The sequence below is a fragment of the Sminthopsis crassicaudata genome, chromosome 1, assembly GCF_048593235.1.
Source record: "Sminthopsis crassicaudata isolate SCR6 chromosome 1, ASM4859323v1, whole genome shotgun sequence".
NCBI classification, from domain to species: Eukaryota; Metazoa; Chordata; class Mammalia; order Dasyuromorphia; family Dasyuridae; genus Sminthopsis; species Sminthopsis crassicaudata.
The window spans coordinates 544,669,503-544,687,857 of record NC_133617.1 but is presented as its reverse complement, the minus strand read 5'-3'; the positions used below and the strand labels follow the sequence as shown (position 1 = coordinate 544,687,857).

General features: G+C 37.2%; 1 pseudogene; it reads right to left on the bottom strand.

The window, feature by feature from the left end:
• Nucleotides 1-905: 905 nt before the first annotated feature.
• Nucleotides 906-2,981, bottom strand: LOC141550867 (heat shock cognate 71 kDa protein-like; annotated as a pseudogene).
• Nucleotides 2,982-18,355: the final 15,374 nt, after the last annotated feature.

Below are 18,355 nucleotides of genomic sequence, written 5' to 3'. Positions count from 1 at the left end.
ATGGTTAGAGCCCTTTTGAATTTTTTGTTCATTTTGTCAGAGTAGGAATCAAAGAAAACAAACTGACAAGAGAAACAATTGGTCTGTTTTGCGGGGGATAGGGCTGGATGTTATTAATGGGCTTCCTCTACAGACTGGGGGTAGGGCAGCAGCGAGCCACTAACAGAACAGCACTGACTGTACTGAGTCTGTGCTCTGAGGCTCTGAGAACGCACCGAGTCAGTCCAGGTGGGGGTTGGGGGTGGCCGGGCTCTGAGAGATGCTGGCTTTCTGGGGTTTTAATCTTCACCTCCAGTGTTTACACCCTCTCTGCTGCTCCTGGCTTGCTGCCAAGACGGAGCATCCACACTGGGGCAAAAGCCCTTTCGCAGAAACGGCAGAGATCACACCCCTCCCCCTCTGGTCTGAGCTGTGTGAGCTGCCTGTCTTGCTCTGGCTGTCTGCCCTCAGTCTGCGCCCAGTCTGATTGACCCTCCCCCGAACAAACACAGACCTTTTCTGGCGACTTTCAAGGATGTCTTCTCTTGGTGATAATTTGTGGATTTCTTTCTGGGTCAAGCATTAAGTCAGAGGCTTGTCATGAAGTAAGTTCTGAGAGAAAACATGGAGCTCAAGCAGCTGTCTGCCTCCACGCCGCCATCTTGGCCGGAAGTCGAAAATGAATCATTAAAAATCAGAACTGAACAAATAGAAACAAATGATTCCTGCGACATAAAGAATCAGTCAAGCAAAACCAAAAAAATGAAAAAATAGAAAGCAATATTTCTTTTTTTTTTTATGGTGCCAATTTAAATAGATTTTATTCTCCAGTACAAGAATTGCATTTCCACTTGTTTATTACAGTACTGATAAAGTGCAATGTTGTTTAACCTCTCCCTCTACATACATTCAAGTATTCAGAATGCCCAAATTTACACAGTAGCTTAAATGTTACTTTTTAGAGTGCTACTGCCTTGGCTACAAATTTGAGTCCTTCAATTTTTGGAAAGCTGCATGGAATGCTTTTTCTTCTGGTGCACTTAGTCAACCTCTTCAATGGGGGTCCAGAAGAAGCACCTCCAGATGGGGCTGCTCCACCCCCAGGGAACCCACCAGGCCTGCCTCCTGGCATACCCCCTGCACTCTGGTACAGCTTAGTAATGATGGGGTTGCAAACCTTCTCCAATTCTTTCTGCTGATGCTCAAATTCTTCCTTTTCAGCAGTCTAGTTCTTATCCAGCCAGTTGATTATTTCATTACATTTGTCAAGAATCTTTTGTTTATCTTCATCACCAATTTTGCCCTGCAGTTTTTCATCTTCAACAGTAGCCTTCACGTTGAATGCATAAGATTCAAGAGAATTCTTGGAAGAAACCTTGTCTCTCTGCTTCTCATCCTCAGCCTTGTATTTCTCAGCCTCCTGGACCATACGCTCAATGTCTTCTTTGCTCAGACGACCTTTGTCATTTGTGATGGTGATCTTGTTCTCCTTTCCTGTGGTCTTATCCACAGCAGAAACATTAAGGATCCCATTTGCATTGATGTCAAATTTACTTCAATCTGAGGAACACCTCTGGGTGCTGGGGGGATTCCTGTGAGCTCAAACTTGCCAAGCAGGTTGTTATCCTTTGTCATTGCTCTCTCACCTTCATAAACCTGAATAAGCACACCAGGCTGGTTGTCAGAATAGGTGATAAAGGTCTGTGTCTGCTTGGTGGGGATGGTGGTATTACGTTTGATCAGAACTGTCATAACTCTTCCAGCAGTTTCAATTCCAAGAGAAAGAGGAGTCATATCCAACAACAGCAAATCCTGCATATTTTCAGATTTGTCCCCAGACAAAATGGCAGCCTGGACAGCTGCACCATAAGCAACAGCCTCATCAGGATTGATGCTCTTATTGAGTTCCTTGCCATTGAAGAAGTCTTGCAGAAGCTTCTGGATTTGGGGGATGCGAGTGGAACTACCCACCAGGACGATGTCATGAATTTGTGATTTATCGAGCTTGGCATCTCTTAAGGCCTTCTCCACAGGATCCGGTGTGCCACGGAAGAGATCAGCGTTCAGCTCTTCAAACCGGGCTCGAGTGATTGATGTGTAGAAGTCGATACCTTCATAGAAGGAGTCAATTTCAATACTGGCCTGGGTGCTGGAAGAGAGGGTACGCTTTGCACGTTCACAAGCGGTGCGCAGACGGCGAACAGCCCTCTTGTTCTCACTGATGTCCTTCTTGTGCTTTCGCTTGAACTCAGCAATGAAATGATTGACCATGCAGTTGTCAAATTCCTCCCCACCCAAGTGGGTATCCCCAGCTGTGGACTTGACTTCAAAGATGCCATCTTCGATGGTAAGGATGGAAACATCAAAAGTACCACCTCCAAGGTCAAAGATCAACACATTTCTTTTGGCACCAACCTTTTTGTCTAAGCTATAAGCAATAGCAGCAGCAGTTGGCTCATTGATGATTCAGAGCACATTGAGACCAGCAATGGTTCCGACATCTTTTGTGGCCTGACGTTGGGAATCGTTGAAATAGGCTGGTACTGTGACCACAGCATTTGTGACAGTCTTCCCAAGGTAAGTTTCAGCAATTTCTTTCATTTTGGTTAAGATCATAGAAGATACTTCTTCAGGATAGAAACTTTTGGTCTCCCCTTTGGTCTCCCCTTAGGCCTGCCTGCGTCATTCACCACCGTGAAAGGCCAATGCTTCATGTCTGACTGTACAACTGCATCATCAAATCTTCGACCAATCAGACGTTTGGCATCAAAAACTGTGTTGGTGGGGTTCATTGCAACTTGATTCTTTGCAGCATCACTGATTAATCGTTCTGTGTTGGTGAAGGCGACGTAGCTGGGGGTGATCCTGTTTCCTTGGTCATTAGCGATGATCTCCACTTTCCATGTTGGAATACTCCAACACAGGAATAAGTGGTGCCAAGATCAATGCCAACTGTGGGTCCCTTCGACATGGTTGCTGGGGAGTCGGTGGTCGTGGCTGACCGCTGTGGAGAAAGAAGGGCTGCTGCTGTGCTGAGTAGGAAAAAGCAATATTTCATATCTACTTGGAAAAATACAGACCTGGAAAATAGATATTGGAGAGATAATCTGAGGACTATTGGACTTCCAGAAAATTATGATGAAAAAAGGAGCTCTAGGTACTATTTTATAGGAAATCATCAAAGAGAACTGCCCAGAGGTAACAGAATCAGAAGGGAAAATAGGAATTGAAAGAATCCATCAAACACCTGAAAAAGACTCTAAAAAAACCCCACAAACAAACAAACAAACAAACAAAAGGAAACAAACAATCAAAAAAACTTCAGGGAATATTGTGGCCAAATTTCAGAACTATCATACTAAGGAAAAAATATTACAAGCAGCCAGGAAAACACAATTGAAATACCAAGGTGCCACAATAAAGGTCACTCAAGATCTGTCTGCATTCACATTAAAGGAGCAAAGCAATCTGGTGTTCTGAAAGGCAAAAGTACTTGGAATGCTACCAAGAATAAACTATCCAGTTAAGCTGAGCATTTTCTTCCATGGAAGAAGATGAACATTTAATGAAACAGATGAATTCCATTTGTTTCTAAGGAAAAAAAAAACAGATCTAAACAAAAAATTGATCTCCAAACATAAAACTCAAGAAAAGCAGAAAAAGGTAAAAGGAACTCTTGAGAACTGTATTTGTGTTGTGGATATACAAAAAGTCCACAAGTATAATTTGATTTAACTGATATAGCATAAAAAGGGAAGTAGAAATGGAAAGGGGATAGTGTCAGAAAAAGGGAATAGGGGAAATAAAAAGAGGGAAACTACATCCTATAAAGAGGCAAAGAAAACCTATCTTATCTGAGGGAAGTTAGAGAGGGGGAGGAACATTGTGTGAATCTTACTTTCATCACAGTTGGCTCAAAAAGAAAATAATTGACATATTTGCTTTACATAGAATTCTCTCTCTCCTCATTAAAAAGTGGGAGAGAAAAAGGGGAAAGGAAAAGAGTAATAAGGGAAGGGTACAAAAAAGGGGAAGGGATTTAAAGGGAGGAGGGAAGGATACTAAAGAGGCAGGGCTGCATGATGCAAGTGGGGACCATAAGTTTAATACTGGGGAAAAGTTTCAAGGGGTGCAAGGAAAAAAAAGCATAATCTGGGGATAGTATGATGGCAGGAAATACAGAATTAGTAATTTTAACTGTAATTGTGAATGGGATGAACTCTCTCATTAAGCAGAGGTCGATAGCAGACTGGATAAAAAATGAGAACCACACTTAAGGCAATACATACAGAGTAAAGGTAAAAGGCTGGAGCAGAATCTATTATGCTCCAGGTGAAGTCAAAAAAGCAGGGGTGGCCATCCTTATCTCAGATCAAGCAAAACCATAAATTGATCTAATTAAAAGAGATAAGGAAGGAAACTATATCCTGCTAAAGGGTAGCATAGACAATGAGGCAACTAAACATATATGCACCAAGTGCTATAGCATCTAACTTAATAAAGAAGAGAAGAAGTTAAGAGAGTTGCAAGAAGAAATAGACAGCAAAATGATAATAGTGGGAGATCTCAACGTTCCTCTCTCAGAACTAGATAAATCAAATCACAAAACAAATAAGAAAGAAATTAAAGAGGTAAATAGAATATTAGAAAAATTAGGTATGATAGATCTTTGGAGAAAACTGAATGGTGACAGAAGGAATACAGTTTCTTCTCAGCAGTTCATGGAACATATACAAAAATTGACATTATATTAGGACGTAAAGAACTCAAAATTAAATGCAGAAAGGCAGACATAGTAAATGCTTTCTTTTCATATCACAATGCAATAAAAACTACATTCAACAAAATGTTAAGGGGTAAATAGACCAAAAAGTAAGTGGAAACTAAATAATCTCTTCTCAAAGAATGATTGGATGAAACAGCAAATTATAAAAACAATTAATGATTTAACTCAAGATAATGAAAACAATGAGACAACATACCAAAATTTGTGGGATGCAGCTAAAGTGGTAATAAGGTAAAATTTTATATCTTTAGAGGCTTACTTGAATAAAATAGAGAAAGAAAAGGTAGTGAATTGGGCTTGCAATTTAAAAAGCTAGAAAAGGACCAAAAAAAAAAAAAAAAAAGAGACTTCCGGACAAGATGGCGGCATGGAGGCAGACAGCTCCTTGAACTCCGTGTTATCTCTCAGGACTTACTTCATGACAAGCCTCAGAGTTAATGCTTGACCAGAAAAGAAACCCAAGAATAATCACCAACAGACAACATCCTTGAAATTCGCCAGAGAAAGTCTGTGTTTGCTCAGGGGAGGGTCAAACAGACTGGGCACAGACTGAGGGCAGCCAAGCCAGAGTGAGACAGGAAGCTCACACAGCTAAGACCAGAGGGGGGAGGGATATGATCCCTGCAATTTCTGCAAAAAGACTTTTACCCCAGTGTGGCTATTCCATCTTGGCAGCAAGCCAAGAGCAGCAGAGAGGGTGTAAACACCAGCGGTGAAGAATAAAACCCCGGAAAGCTAGCGACTCTCAGAACCTGGCCAGACCCAACCCCCACCTGGAGTGACTCAAAGCATTCTCAGAGACTCAGAGCACAGACGCAGTGCAGCCATTGCTGTGCTGTTAGTGGCTCTCTGCTGCCCTCCCCCCCAGTCTGTGGAGGAAGCCCATTAACACCATCAAGCCCCATCCCCCCAAAAACAGATCAATTGTTTCTCTTGTCAATTTGTTTTCTTCAATTTCCGCTCTGACAAAATGAACAAAAAATTCAAAAGGGCTCTAACCATTGATAACTTCTGTATGGAGAGGGAGCAGACTTCAAATACTGAGGAGACTAAAAACAGACTGTCCCCAGAGGAATCCCCTAAGGGGGATATGAGCTGCTCCTCAATACAAAAGAATCTCATAGAGGAAATCAAAAAGGCTCTCACAAGAGAGCTAGAAGAGAAATGGGAAAAGGAAAGGGAAGCTTGGCAAGAGAGCCTGGAGAAATTATCTGAAGTGGATAAAGAGATCAAATCATTGAGAAACAAAATTAGTGAATTGGAAAATATAAACAATTCCAAGGAAAACAGGATTAGTGAGCTGGATAAAGAAAACAGCTTTCTAAAAAATAAAATGGATAAAATGGAAAAAAAAATTCCATAGAAGAAAAAAAAAAACTCACTTAAAAACACAATTGGACAATTACAAAAAGATATAAAAAAAGTGAGTGAAGAAAATACATCATTGAAAATTAGAGTCAAACAAGTAGAAATGAATGAATCAAGGAGAAACCAAGAAATAGTCAAGCAAAACCAGAGAAATAAAACAATTGAAAAGAATGTCAAGTACCTCATTAGAAAGACAACAGACCTGGAAAACAGAACCAGGAGAGACAATTTGAGAATAATCAGACTCCCTGAAAAATGTGAGGAAAAAAAGAGCTTGGACACTATTTTTGAGGAAATTATCAAAGAGAACTGCCCAGACGTTATGGAAACAGAGGGTAAAATAGACATTGAAAAAATTCAACGTTCACCTACTGAAAGGCACCCTAAAATAAAAACGCCAAGAAAAATAGTGACCAAGTTCGAGAACAATCAGACAAAGGAAAATATACTGGAAGCTGCTAGAATAAAGCAAGTCAGATATGGAGGAGCCACAATAACAATAACCAAGGATCTAACAACGTTGACATTAAAAGAACAAAGGGCCTAGAACATGATATTCTGAAAGGCTAAGGAAATTGGTGTGCAGCCAAGAATAACTTACCCAGCAAAAAACAAAAACAAAAATTTACTGAGCCAAGAATAACTTACCCAGCATTGTTTTCCAGTGAAGAAGATGGACATTTAACAAAATAGATGAATTCCATCTATTCTTGATGAAAAAAACAGACCTACGTAAAATGTTTGATCATCAAATACAGAACTCAAGAAATTTCTAAAAAGGTAAAAAGAAATCTTGAGAACTATACTTCTGCCAAACAAAATATGTAAAGAACATATGTATAATTTGTCCTAGAAACTAGAGGTGGAAAAGAAATTATATCATAAAAAAGTGTAACGTGGTGGTACTACATCTCATGAAGAGGCAAAGGTAACCTATTATATCTGAGAGAAAGAAAGGAGGGAGATGAACATAGTGTTCTATCAATAGACAGATTAGATTTATGGTGAAACTTCTTCCACTTCATTGAAAAGTGAGAGGGAAGGAGTAAGCTAAGGGGAAGGGAATACAGAAATTGTGAGGGAAAGGGGTAAAATGAGGGGAGGAACTTTAAGGTGGGGGAGGGATACAAAAAAGTGAGGGCGGTGAAAAGCAAGTGGTGTTCACAAGTTTAATACTGGGTAGGGGGGTAAGAAGGAAGGAAAGGAGAAAAGCATAAGCAGGGATTAACAGGATGGCAAGCAATATAGACTTAGTCATTCTAACCATAAATGTGAATGAAATAAACTCCCTCATAAAGAGGAAGCAGTTAGCAGACCTGATTAAAAGTCAGAATCCTACTATATTTTATTTACAGGAAACACAGGTGAAACAGCTTGATACATTCAAACAAAAAGTAAAAGGGTGGAGCAGAATCTACTATGCTTCAGGCTAAGCCAAAAAAGCAGGGGTAGTCATCCTCATTTCAGATCAAGCAAAAACAAAAATTGATCTAATTAAAAGAGATAAGGAAGGGCATTATACCCTGCTAAAGGGTAGCATCAATAATGAAGCAATATCAATATTAAACATATATGTACCAAGTGGTGCATCATCTAAATTTTTAAAAGAGAAATTAACAGAGCTGCAAGAAGAAATAGACAGCCAAACTATAATAGTGAGAGATCTCAACCTTGCACTCTCAGAATTAGATAAATCAAACCACAAAATAAATAAGAAAGAAGTCAAAGAGGTAAATAGAATACTAGAAAAGTTTGATATTATAGATCTTTGGTGAAAGCTAAATGGAGACAGAAAGAAGTATACTTTCTTCTCAGCAGTTCATGGAACCTATACAAAAATTGATCATATACTAGGGCATAAAAACCTCAAAATCAAATGCAGTAAGGCAGACATAGTAAATACATCCTTTTCAGACCATAATGCAATTAAAATTACATTTAATAAAAAGCCAGGGGAAAATAGACCAAAAAATAATTGGAAATTAAATAATCTTATACTTATAAAGAATGATTGGTAAAAAACCCAGCAAATCATACATTAATTAATAAATTCACGCAAGAAAATGACAATAATGAGACATCATACCAAAATGTGAGGGATACAGCCAAAGCAGTAATAAGGGGAAGTTTTATATCTCTACAGACCTACTTGCATAAAATAGAGAAAGAGAGGGCCAATGAATTGGGCTTACAACTAAAATTGCTAGAAAGGGAGCAAATTAAAAAACCCCAGACAAACACAAAACTTGAAATTCAAAAAATAAAAGGTGAGATTTAATAAAATTGAAAAAAAAATATATATATATATATTGAATTAATTAATAAAACTAATAGTTGGTGAAAGATGAAAAATGAAGAAGGCAACAAAATAGACAAAGCATTACTAGATCTGATTAAAAAAGAAAAGAGGAAAAGCAAATTGTTAGTCTTGAAAATGAAAAGGGAGAACTCACCACTAATGAAGAGGAAATTAGAACAATAGTTAGGAGCTACTTTGCTCAACTTTATGCCAATAAATTCAATAACTTAAAGTAATGGAAGTATACCTTCAAAAATATAGCTTGCCCAGATTAACAGAGGAAGAAGTAAATAGTCTAAATAGTCCCATCTCAGAAAAAGAAATAGAACAAGCTATTAACCAACTCCCTAAGAAAAAAGTCCCAGGACCAGATGGATTTACATGTGAATTCTACCAAACATTTAAAGAACAACTAACTCCAATGCTATATAAACTATTTGAAAAAATAGGGGATGAAGGAGTCCTACCAAATTCCTTTTATGACACAGACATGGTACTGATACCTAAATCAGGTAGATTGAAAAATGAGAAAGAAAACTATAGACCAATTTCCTTAATGAATATGGATGCTAAAATCTTAAATAAGATATTAGCAAAAAGACTTCAGAAAATCATCCCCAGGATAATACATTATGACCAAGTGGGATTTATACCAGGAATGCAGGGCTGGTTTAATATTAGGAAAACTATTAGTATAATTGACCATATTAATAATCAAATTGATAAAAACCTTATGATCCTCTCAGTAGATGCAGAAAAAGCATTTGATAAAATCCAACATCCATTCCTACTAAAAACACTTGAGAGTATAGGAATAAATGGACTATTCCTTAAAATAATAACGAGAATATATTTAAAACCGTCAGTAAACATCATATGTAATGGCGATAAACTAGAACCTTTTCCTGTAAGATCAGGAGTGAAACAAGGTTGCCCACTATCACCATTACTATTCAATATAGTACTAGAAACGCTAGCCTCGGCGATCAGAGGTGAGAAAGAGATTCAAGGAATTAGAGTAGGAAATGAGGAAATCAAACTAACACTCTTTGCAGATGACATGATGGTATACTTGAGAAGCCCAAAGACTCTGCTAAAAAGCTATTAGAAATAATTCAGAATTTTAGCAAAGTTGCAGGATACAAAATAAATCCACATAAATCCTCAGCATTTTTATACATTACCAACACAATCCAACAGCAAGAGATACAAAGAGAAATTCCATTCAAAATTACGGTAGATTGTATAAAATATTTGGGAATATATCTACCAAAGGAAAGTCAGGAATTATATGAGCAAAATTACAAAATACCTGGCACAAAAATGAAGTCAGATTTAAATAATTGGAAAGACATTCAGTGCTCTTGGATATGCTGAGCGAATATAATCAAGATAACAATACTCCTTAAACTAATGTATTTATTTAGTGCTATACCAATCAGACTCCCAAGAAACTATTGTAATGACCTAGAAAAAGTAACAACAGAATTCATATGGAACAACAACATTTCGAGAATTTCAAGGGAAGTAATAAAAAAAAAATTTAAATGAAGGTGGTCTAGCTGTACCTGATCTAGAACTATATTATAAAGCAACAGTCACCAAAACCATTTGGTATTGGCTAAAAAATAGACTTGTTGATCAGTGGCATAGGTTAGGTTCACAGGGCAAGATAGTGAATAAAAATAGCAATCTAATCTTTGACAAACCCAAAGATCCCAACTTTTGGGATAAGAATTCATTATTTGACAAAAACTGCTGGGAAAACTGGAAGTTAGTTGGCAGAAACTGGGCATAGACCCATATTTAACACCACATACTAAGATAAGATCAAAATGGGTCCAAGATTTAGGCATAAAGAACGAAATCAAAAATAAATTGGAGGAACATGGGATGGTTTATCTCTCGGACTTGTGGAGGAGGAAGGAGTTTGTGTCCAAGGGAGAACTAGAGACCATTATTGATCACAAAATAGAAAATTTTGATTACACCAAATTAAAAAGTTTCTGCACAAACAAAACTAATGCAAACAAGATTAGAAGGGAAGTAACAAATTGGGAAAACATTTTTACAGTTAAAGGTTCTGATAAAGGCCTCATCTCCCAAATATACAGAGAATTGACTTTAATTTATAAGAAATCAAGCCATTCTCCAATTGACAAATAGTCAAAGGATATGAATGAACAATTTTCAGACAATGAAATTAAAACTATTTCCACTCATATGAAAGAGTGTTTCAAATCACTATTGATCAGAGAAATGTAAATTAAGATAACTCTGAGATACCACTACACACCTGTCAGATTGGCTAAGATGACAGGAAGAAATAATGATGATTGTTGGATGGGCTGTGGGAAAACTGGGACACTGATGCATTGTTGGTGGAGTTGTGAAAGTATCCAACCATTCTGGAGAGCAATCTGGAATTATGCCCCAAAAGTTATCAAAATGTGCATAACCTTTGACCCAGCCATACTACTCCTGGGCTTATATCCCAAGGAAATACTAAAGAAGGGAAAGGGACCTGTATGTGCCAAAATGTTTGTGGCAGCCCTTTTCATAGTGGCTAGAAACTGGAAAATGAATGGATGTCCATCAATTAGAGAATGTTTGGGTAAATTATTGTATATGAATGTTATGGAATATTATTGTTCTATAAGAAATGACCAACAGGAAAAATATAGAGAGGCTTGGAGGGACTTACATCAACTGATGCTGAGTGAAATGAGCAGAATTAGGGGATCATTATACACTTCAACAATGATACTGTATGAGGATGTATTCTGATGGGAGTGGATATCTTCAACATAGAGAAGAGCTAATCCAATTCCAATTGAGCAATGATGGACAGAATCAGCTATATCTAGAAAAGGAACACTGGGAAATGAGTGTAAACTGTGATCATTGCTTTTTTTGTTGTTGTTGTTGTTTTGTTTTGTTTTGTTTTGTTTCTCTTCCCAGATTGTTTTTTACCTTGCAAATATAATCCTTCCTTTGCAACAACAACAACAACAACAAAATTCAGTTCTGCACATATATATTGTACCCAGGATATACTATAAGATATTTAATATGTATGGGAATGCCTGCCATCTACGAGAGGGGGTGGAGGGAAAGAAGTGGAAAACTCGGAATAGAAGGGAGTACAAGGAATAATGTTGTAAAAAAAATTAGCTATGCATATGTACTGTCAAAGAAAATGTTATAATTATAAAAGTTAATGAAAAAAATATAACAATGGAACAGGATAATAATAAAATCAACTGTGGCTCAGCAAAAAAAAAACACACAGTCATATACTAAACTTGAAACTCTAAAATTAAAATGACAACTTACTAATGTTGAAAGTAAAAAACAAACAAACAAACAAAGAAAAAACTATTGAATTAATAACTAAAACTAAGTTTGTTTTATGAAAAAAATCAGTAAAATAGATAAATCTTTAGTAAATCTGATCAGAAAAAGGAAAGAGGAAAATCAGTCTTAAAGATGAAAAGGGGGAACTTTCTACCAATAAAGAGGAAATTAGAGCAATAATGAGTTACTTTGCCCAATTTAATGCCAATAAATTTAATAACCTATGTAAAATGGATGACTACATCCAAAAATATAGGCTTCCCAGATTAACAGAGGAAGTAAATTGCTTAAATAGTCCCATTCCAGGAAAAGAAATAGAACAAGCTATTAATCAACCCCCTAAGAAAAAATCTCCAGGGAGAGATGGATTTACATTTGAATTCTACCAAACATTTAAAGAACAATTAGCTCCAATATTATATAAAGTCTTTGAAAAAATAGGGAATCTAGAAGTCCTACTAAATTCCTTTTATGACACAGACATCATACTGATACCTAAATGAGGTAGATTGAAAACTGAGAAAGAAAACTATAGACCAATCACCTTAATGCATATTGAAGCTAAAATCTTAAATACCATGTTAGCAAAAAGACTACAGAGAATCATCCCCAGGATAAAACACCATGATCAAATAGGATTTATACCAGGAATGCAGGGATGGTTTAATATTAGGAAAACTATTAGTATAATTGACCATACTAATAATCAATTTAACAAAAACCATATCATCATCTCAATAGAATTCCTTATACAAGCATTTGCAATTATGGGTGTGCCACAGATAATGGATCTGCATATACTTCTAAACATTTTGCACACGTTTGTGCACAATATCACATTTTACAAACCACTGGTATACCTTTTAATCCTTAAGGAAAGGCAATACTAGAGAAGAGAAACAGAGACCTAAACACACTCCTCCAAAAACAAAAGAAAGGGGGAGGCACAGGCAACCCTAATCTAAATTTAGCTCTTTATACAATTATCTTCTTGATTTTTGACAAAGATGCACTGGCTTCAGTATACAGGTTTAAAGCCCACCAGAAGGGCAGGGTCCAGTGTGAGTAGCTCCATTATCTTTAGATAATCACCAGGTGATGTGGAGAGATCCAGAAAGTGGTGAATGGAAGGGGCCAGATATGTTAACTGCTTGGGGGAGAGGATTTGCTTGTGTCTCTACAGATGGGAAAGGGATCAGATGGGTGCCAATGAGCCGTATTTGCCTTGTCCATTGGAGAGAGATGGAGAAGACCCTTGAAATAAAGAAAAAGACCCAAGAAACATTGTGTGGTTCAATTGCTGATTGTGCCCAACACTGAATGAACATGGAAGTCATGGCCGTTAATTCATGGCCATCAAAAATTGTTATTGAGACTGATGCAAGACTTCAAAACTCTCAGGAATCACTGGATTCCCTGATACATGATAAGACTGTTGTAGAACTTCAAAATCTGCAGGAATCATTGGATTCCCTAACATATAAAAAACTGTTGCAAACTTCAAAACTTGCAGGGATCATTGGATTTTTTAACTGGTGAAGTAATGGGCAATAGATTGGTTTTGGACTATCTCTTAGTTACAGAAAGAGGATTATGTGTGATTGTTATTTATATACCCTCCTTCTAGGACTTCTGGAAATCTTTTACAATGCCATGCTGATTCATATTGTTTGTTATACCACTACTTGCATGTACAATTGATGTTTGTTGCACCACATTGAGCCTGCACTGACTGTGGGGAGAGTCATCACTGCTAGCCTCTGCTTTATTGCTCTGCTCTTTTGTCATACCTCCCATCCTGATGGGTTTGTGTATACCTGTTTCTAGTAAGACTCTTCATCCCAGAAACCTGCTAACAATATCTAGCTTGACTCTCCACTTTCCTTTGCTGTTTTTCCTCTCTCTTCCTGAGAAGTCAGGGAGGGTGTGATCACCTCCTTTTTGGCATTTTTTTGGCATGACTTCCTGTGTTCTAAAATAAAAGAAAGCAGGAGATGTAGAGAGCTGAAAGTCCAAAAAGGTATGCTTAAATCAGACAACTGAGCACTTAAGGCTAATTACTCATTCAATGTGAAACAATGACTCTGTTAGCATATATTTGGATAAATGGTTTTTCTTACTGTTGGTGCTTGCTAAATGTTTAGTGTTAAGATAATCATAGGCAAGGATTGGAGGGTCAGTTTGTGGCAGGAGGAGGAGAGATGCTGGTGGCTCTGGACTCCATAATCCAGGATTCTGATTAGCTGCTTCTTTCACTTCTCCCCCTAAAGACAGAGGATTTTGTTTTATCCTGACTCTGGCTGACCCTGAAGCCCTCCAGAGAGCTAGCCTCTACTGTACAAATTTTAACTTATACTGAATATTTTCTTCAGTTAGCTTTTTTATTTCTTTTTGCATTTGGCCAATTGAACTTTTAAATGTTTTGTTATTTGTATTTTTTTCATTTTAGAAATTCTGTTTTTCAAAGAGTAATTTTCTTTTTCCATTTTGCCAAACTCTTCTTTAAGGTGTGATTTCTTTCAGACAATTTCTGTGTTCCCCCCCCGCCCCGCCCCAGGGCATTCATTTCTGTTCCTCATTTTTCTTCTGACTCTCTTTTAAGATCACAAAAGGGCCTTGTGTGGTGGAGATCAACTTAGGTCACTCTTTGAGGACTCATGTGGAGATATTTTGCCTTTAATGTTTGGCTTTGAAGACTATTCTTCCCTGTCTCCATAAAATCTATCCATGGTCAGAGCTCTTTTTTGCTTTTTTGCTCATTTTTTAAAAAGTTGAGGTCTGCTTTTAGCTCTTAGGAAAAAGAGGAGATTGTCCCAAGCTTCATCTCTATATGACAGCAGCTTCATGTTGTCCATCGGCTAGTGCTGCTAGTTTCCTTCCAATACTGGATGGATGTGACCAAGGCTTGAATTATTCTAGGTTTCAGGGGCTCCCTCTTTGCCTTCTGTTGTTGTCTTTAGTTGGAGGTCTTACAGTTAGTCTGTTGATCCACTGATTTATGAACCAGTAAGTAAGAAGTAAGTAAGAAGGCTGAGGTATTTTGGCTAAGAGCCTCCCCCTCTATTTCCCCAGCATATGGCAACCTCTCCACTCTGGATTTCATTGCACTGCATAGCTCTGTGCTGCACCTAAACTTACCTAAACCACATGATAAAAGGCAGATATTTTCCCTTTAGTTATTCCAAAATATCTTCTGCTGAGAATTTGTCACACTCCAAATATTTGTGGGTTCTGTCACTCCAAAGTCCATTCAGAGGCTTGATCTGGTGATGATCTAAAGAAGCCCAGAGGAATTCAGACAAAGGCCTTTCTATTCTCTGACATCTTGCCTCAGCCCCCTTAACAAATTAATCTTATTCTTTGGAATAAAATAGACTTTTCTCTATCCTCCTATACTACTGAACCTTTATTCCCATAGTTAGTTTTTGTGGTTTAGTTCTTTCTTTTTTGCTGATTCATTTTTAAAATAAGAACTATTAGTATAAGCACCTCTAATCCTAGGGTTGGTAGGTGGCACCTCTAGCTTTACTTCAGCTCTCCCTTCTAACCTGGAACCCCAAACCAAAAGCTCCACCCTCTTGCAAGTGTGTACAGTTAGCAGCATCCTACCCCATTGTAAATGCACACATCAGATGCATCTTCTTTCCTTTTTCCCAGGACAGTATCTCTACATTACAACTGGTCCTGACATTTCTAATCAGCAGTGATTTCCTCAGACTTTCCAAACTGAGACCATTATATTCCCATGCTTTCCGGAAGGTAAAAGTTTCTCTGGAATTAGTCTGGAGGTGTTTGCACTTAACAACAGTTAAACCCTATCTGAGGGCCTTTCTTCTGGTCTTTTTGGGTTGTCCCAGGAGGACCCCATTTCTTTCACACAAGTCTTCTCTATGTTTGACCAGTTTGTATTCACCTTGAGGCACAACTATTTTTCTTTTTGTAAGGGAAATCTGAAGAGTTTGAAATTGTCTGAGCTACTCTACAATCTTTCTAGAATCCTTCCCAATGACAGGTAATGTTGAGGGTTAATACTTTTAGCCTAAAAACTATTGAATCCATTGTCTCAATTAATAGTTTACTGATGCCCTTGGTTTTTCAAATGTATTATTTATATTACCCATAAATAGAGAAAGCTTTATTTCATCATTATCATCAATGCTTTGCACTTCCTTCCCATCTTTATGCCAAACAGTAAAGGGAAAAGTGGGCACCTTTGCTTCACATCTTTATTATTTACTTACTGTTTATTTTCCCCAGTTACATGTTAAAATAATTTTTCACATTTGTTTTCTGTTTTTAAAACTTGAAGTAGCACATTTTCTCCCTTCCTCCACTCCTTCACCCTCATTAAGGAGGCACATATAAAGTTGTGCAAAACGTTTCCAGAAAAGTCATGTTGTGAAAGAAAACATAGATCTTTCCTCTTCCCCTACAAAATTCTCAAGAAAAATAAAATAAAACATGCTTTATTCTGTATTCAGATACAATCAATTTTTTTCTAGGTATGGATAACATTTTTCCTCATTAAGTCCCTCATTTGTAGGTCTTATTGGATCATTCTATTGCTGAGAAAAACAAAATCATTTATAGCTTGATTAATCCACAACTTTGCAATTATTTTGCACACAGTACATATCACTTTGCTTGAATTTATGGAGGATTTTATGTGTTTTTCTGAGAGCATACTGTTTATCATTTTCCATAGAACAATACTATTTCATCATAATAATATTCCATAGTTTATTCACTCATTCCCCAGCTAATGTGCATCTTTTCAATTTCCAAGTCTTTGCCTTGGGAAAAGAACTGTTATAAATATTTTAGTTCATATGGGTCCTTTTTTCTTTTTTTTTAATCTCTTTTGGGATTCATACTCAGTAGTGGTGTTGCTAGGTCAGAGCATGCACATGATTCTATAGCCCTTTGAGCATATTTCATATATTTTTTAACATTTATCAATTGGGTAATGGTTCTGTTTTTATAAATTTGACTCAATTTTTATACATTTGGGAAATGAGGTTTTCATAAGAGAAACTTGTTTAAAATTCATTTCACAATTACTATTGCTAACTATAATAATCCATTTATTCTATTCTATCCCTCTTTTACCCTGTCCTTCCTTTTTCTACTGATTAACCCTTCCCTCAATATTCCCTTTTCTATCATTTTCTACCTTCTTGTGTCCTCTTCTTCTATTTTCCTTTAGGATAAGATAGATTTCTAAATCTATACTAAATATGTATGTATGTATGTTATTTTTTCTCTGAACCATTTTTATTAGAATAAGGTTTACTCACTTCCCCTTTGCTACCCCTCTTCTCTTCCACTGTAAAAAGTTTTTTGTGCCTGTTCTATGGCAGACAATTTATGCCCTTCCATCTCTTCCTTCCTGTTCTTTCAGTACATTTTCTCCCATCCCTTAATTTTATTTTTTAGCTCTTATCTCTTCATATTCAAGTCACAACTCACATGTTCTCTCTATACATTCTTTCTTAATGCTGCAGTAACCATAATTTCTCATGAGTTCCAAGTGTCATCCTCCCATGTGAAAAGTAAACAGGTAAACCTTGTAAAATGCCTTATGATATCCCCTTTTTGATGACCTCCTTTTGTTTCTCATCACATTTTTTTTCCCAGCTCTGGTCTTTTCATCATGAATACTTAGATATCTTCTATTTCATTGAATATTCATTTTCCCTGAAGGATTATACTCACTTTTCCTGCATAATTGTAATCTTAGCTACATTGCTCTCCAGAATCCAAGCCTTCTCTACAAGATTTTCCATGCCTTCTGATCTTTTAATATGGAGCTACTAAATTTTGTGTATTCCTGAATTTGGCTCGTGTATACTTGTATTTTTTTCTGGATGCTTGCAATATTTTTTCTTGACTTGGGAGTTCTAGAATTTAACTAGAATATTCCTAGGTGTTTTAATCTTTACTTTTAAATAAGACTATTAGTGTTAGTGCCTCTAATTCTGGGCTGTGAAAATGATATCTCTAGCTTCACTTCATCTCCCCTTCTGACTTGGAACCACAAACCAAAAACTCCACTCTCCTGCAAGTGCCCAGCAATCATCATCCCTGCCCCACTGCTTCTGCGCTGACCAGATGAACTGGTTCCTTCTTGTCTAGAGTAACATCTCTGAAGCACATCTGGGCCAGCTATTCTTAATCAGCAGAGGTTTGCTCAGTATTGTCAGACTTGAACTTTTCTCCCCATGCTGTCTGGACAGTTAAAATTCCTGTGGTTTGGGCTAAGACTCCAGCCAGACCCAGCTAATCCCAGGGTTCCTTATTTGCTGTTAATGTGGATCTAGCTTGGAGGTGTTTGCACTCTCAATAGTTAATCCAATTCTGTGGTTTTATTTGGATCTTCATGGGTTATCCCAGGAGGATCCCTTCTCTGCCCCAAGTCTTCATTGTTATTTTACTAGTCTGCATTCATCCTGAGGCACAATTTTTTTCTATTTGTTGGGAAAACCTGGAGAGCTTGAAATTTTCTTACCTACTCTGCTATATTCAGAATACTCCCTCTGTTTTTGCTTTTTAAGGCATTCTTTTTC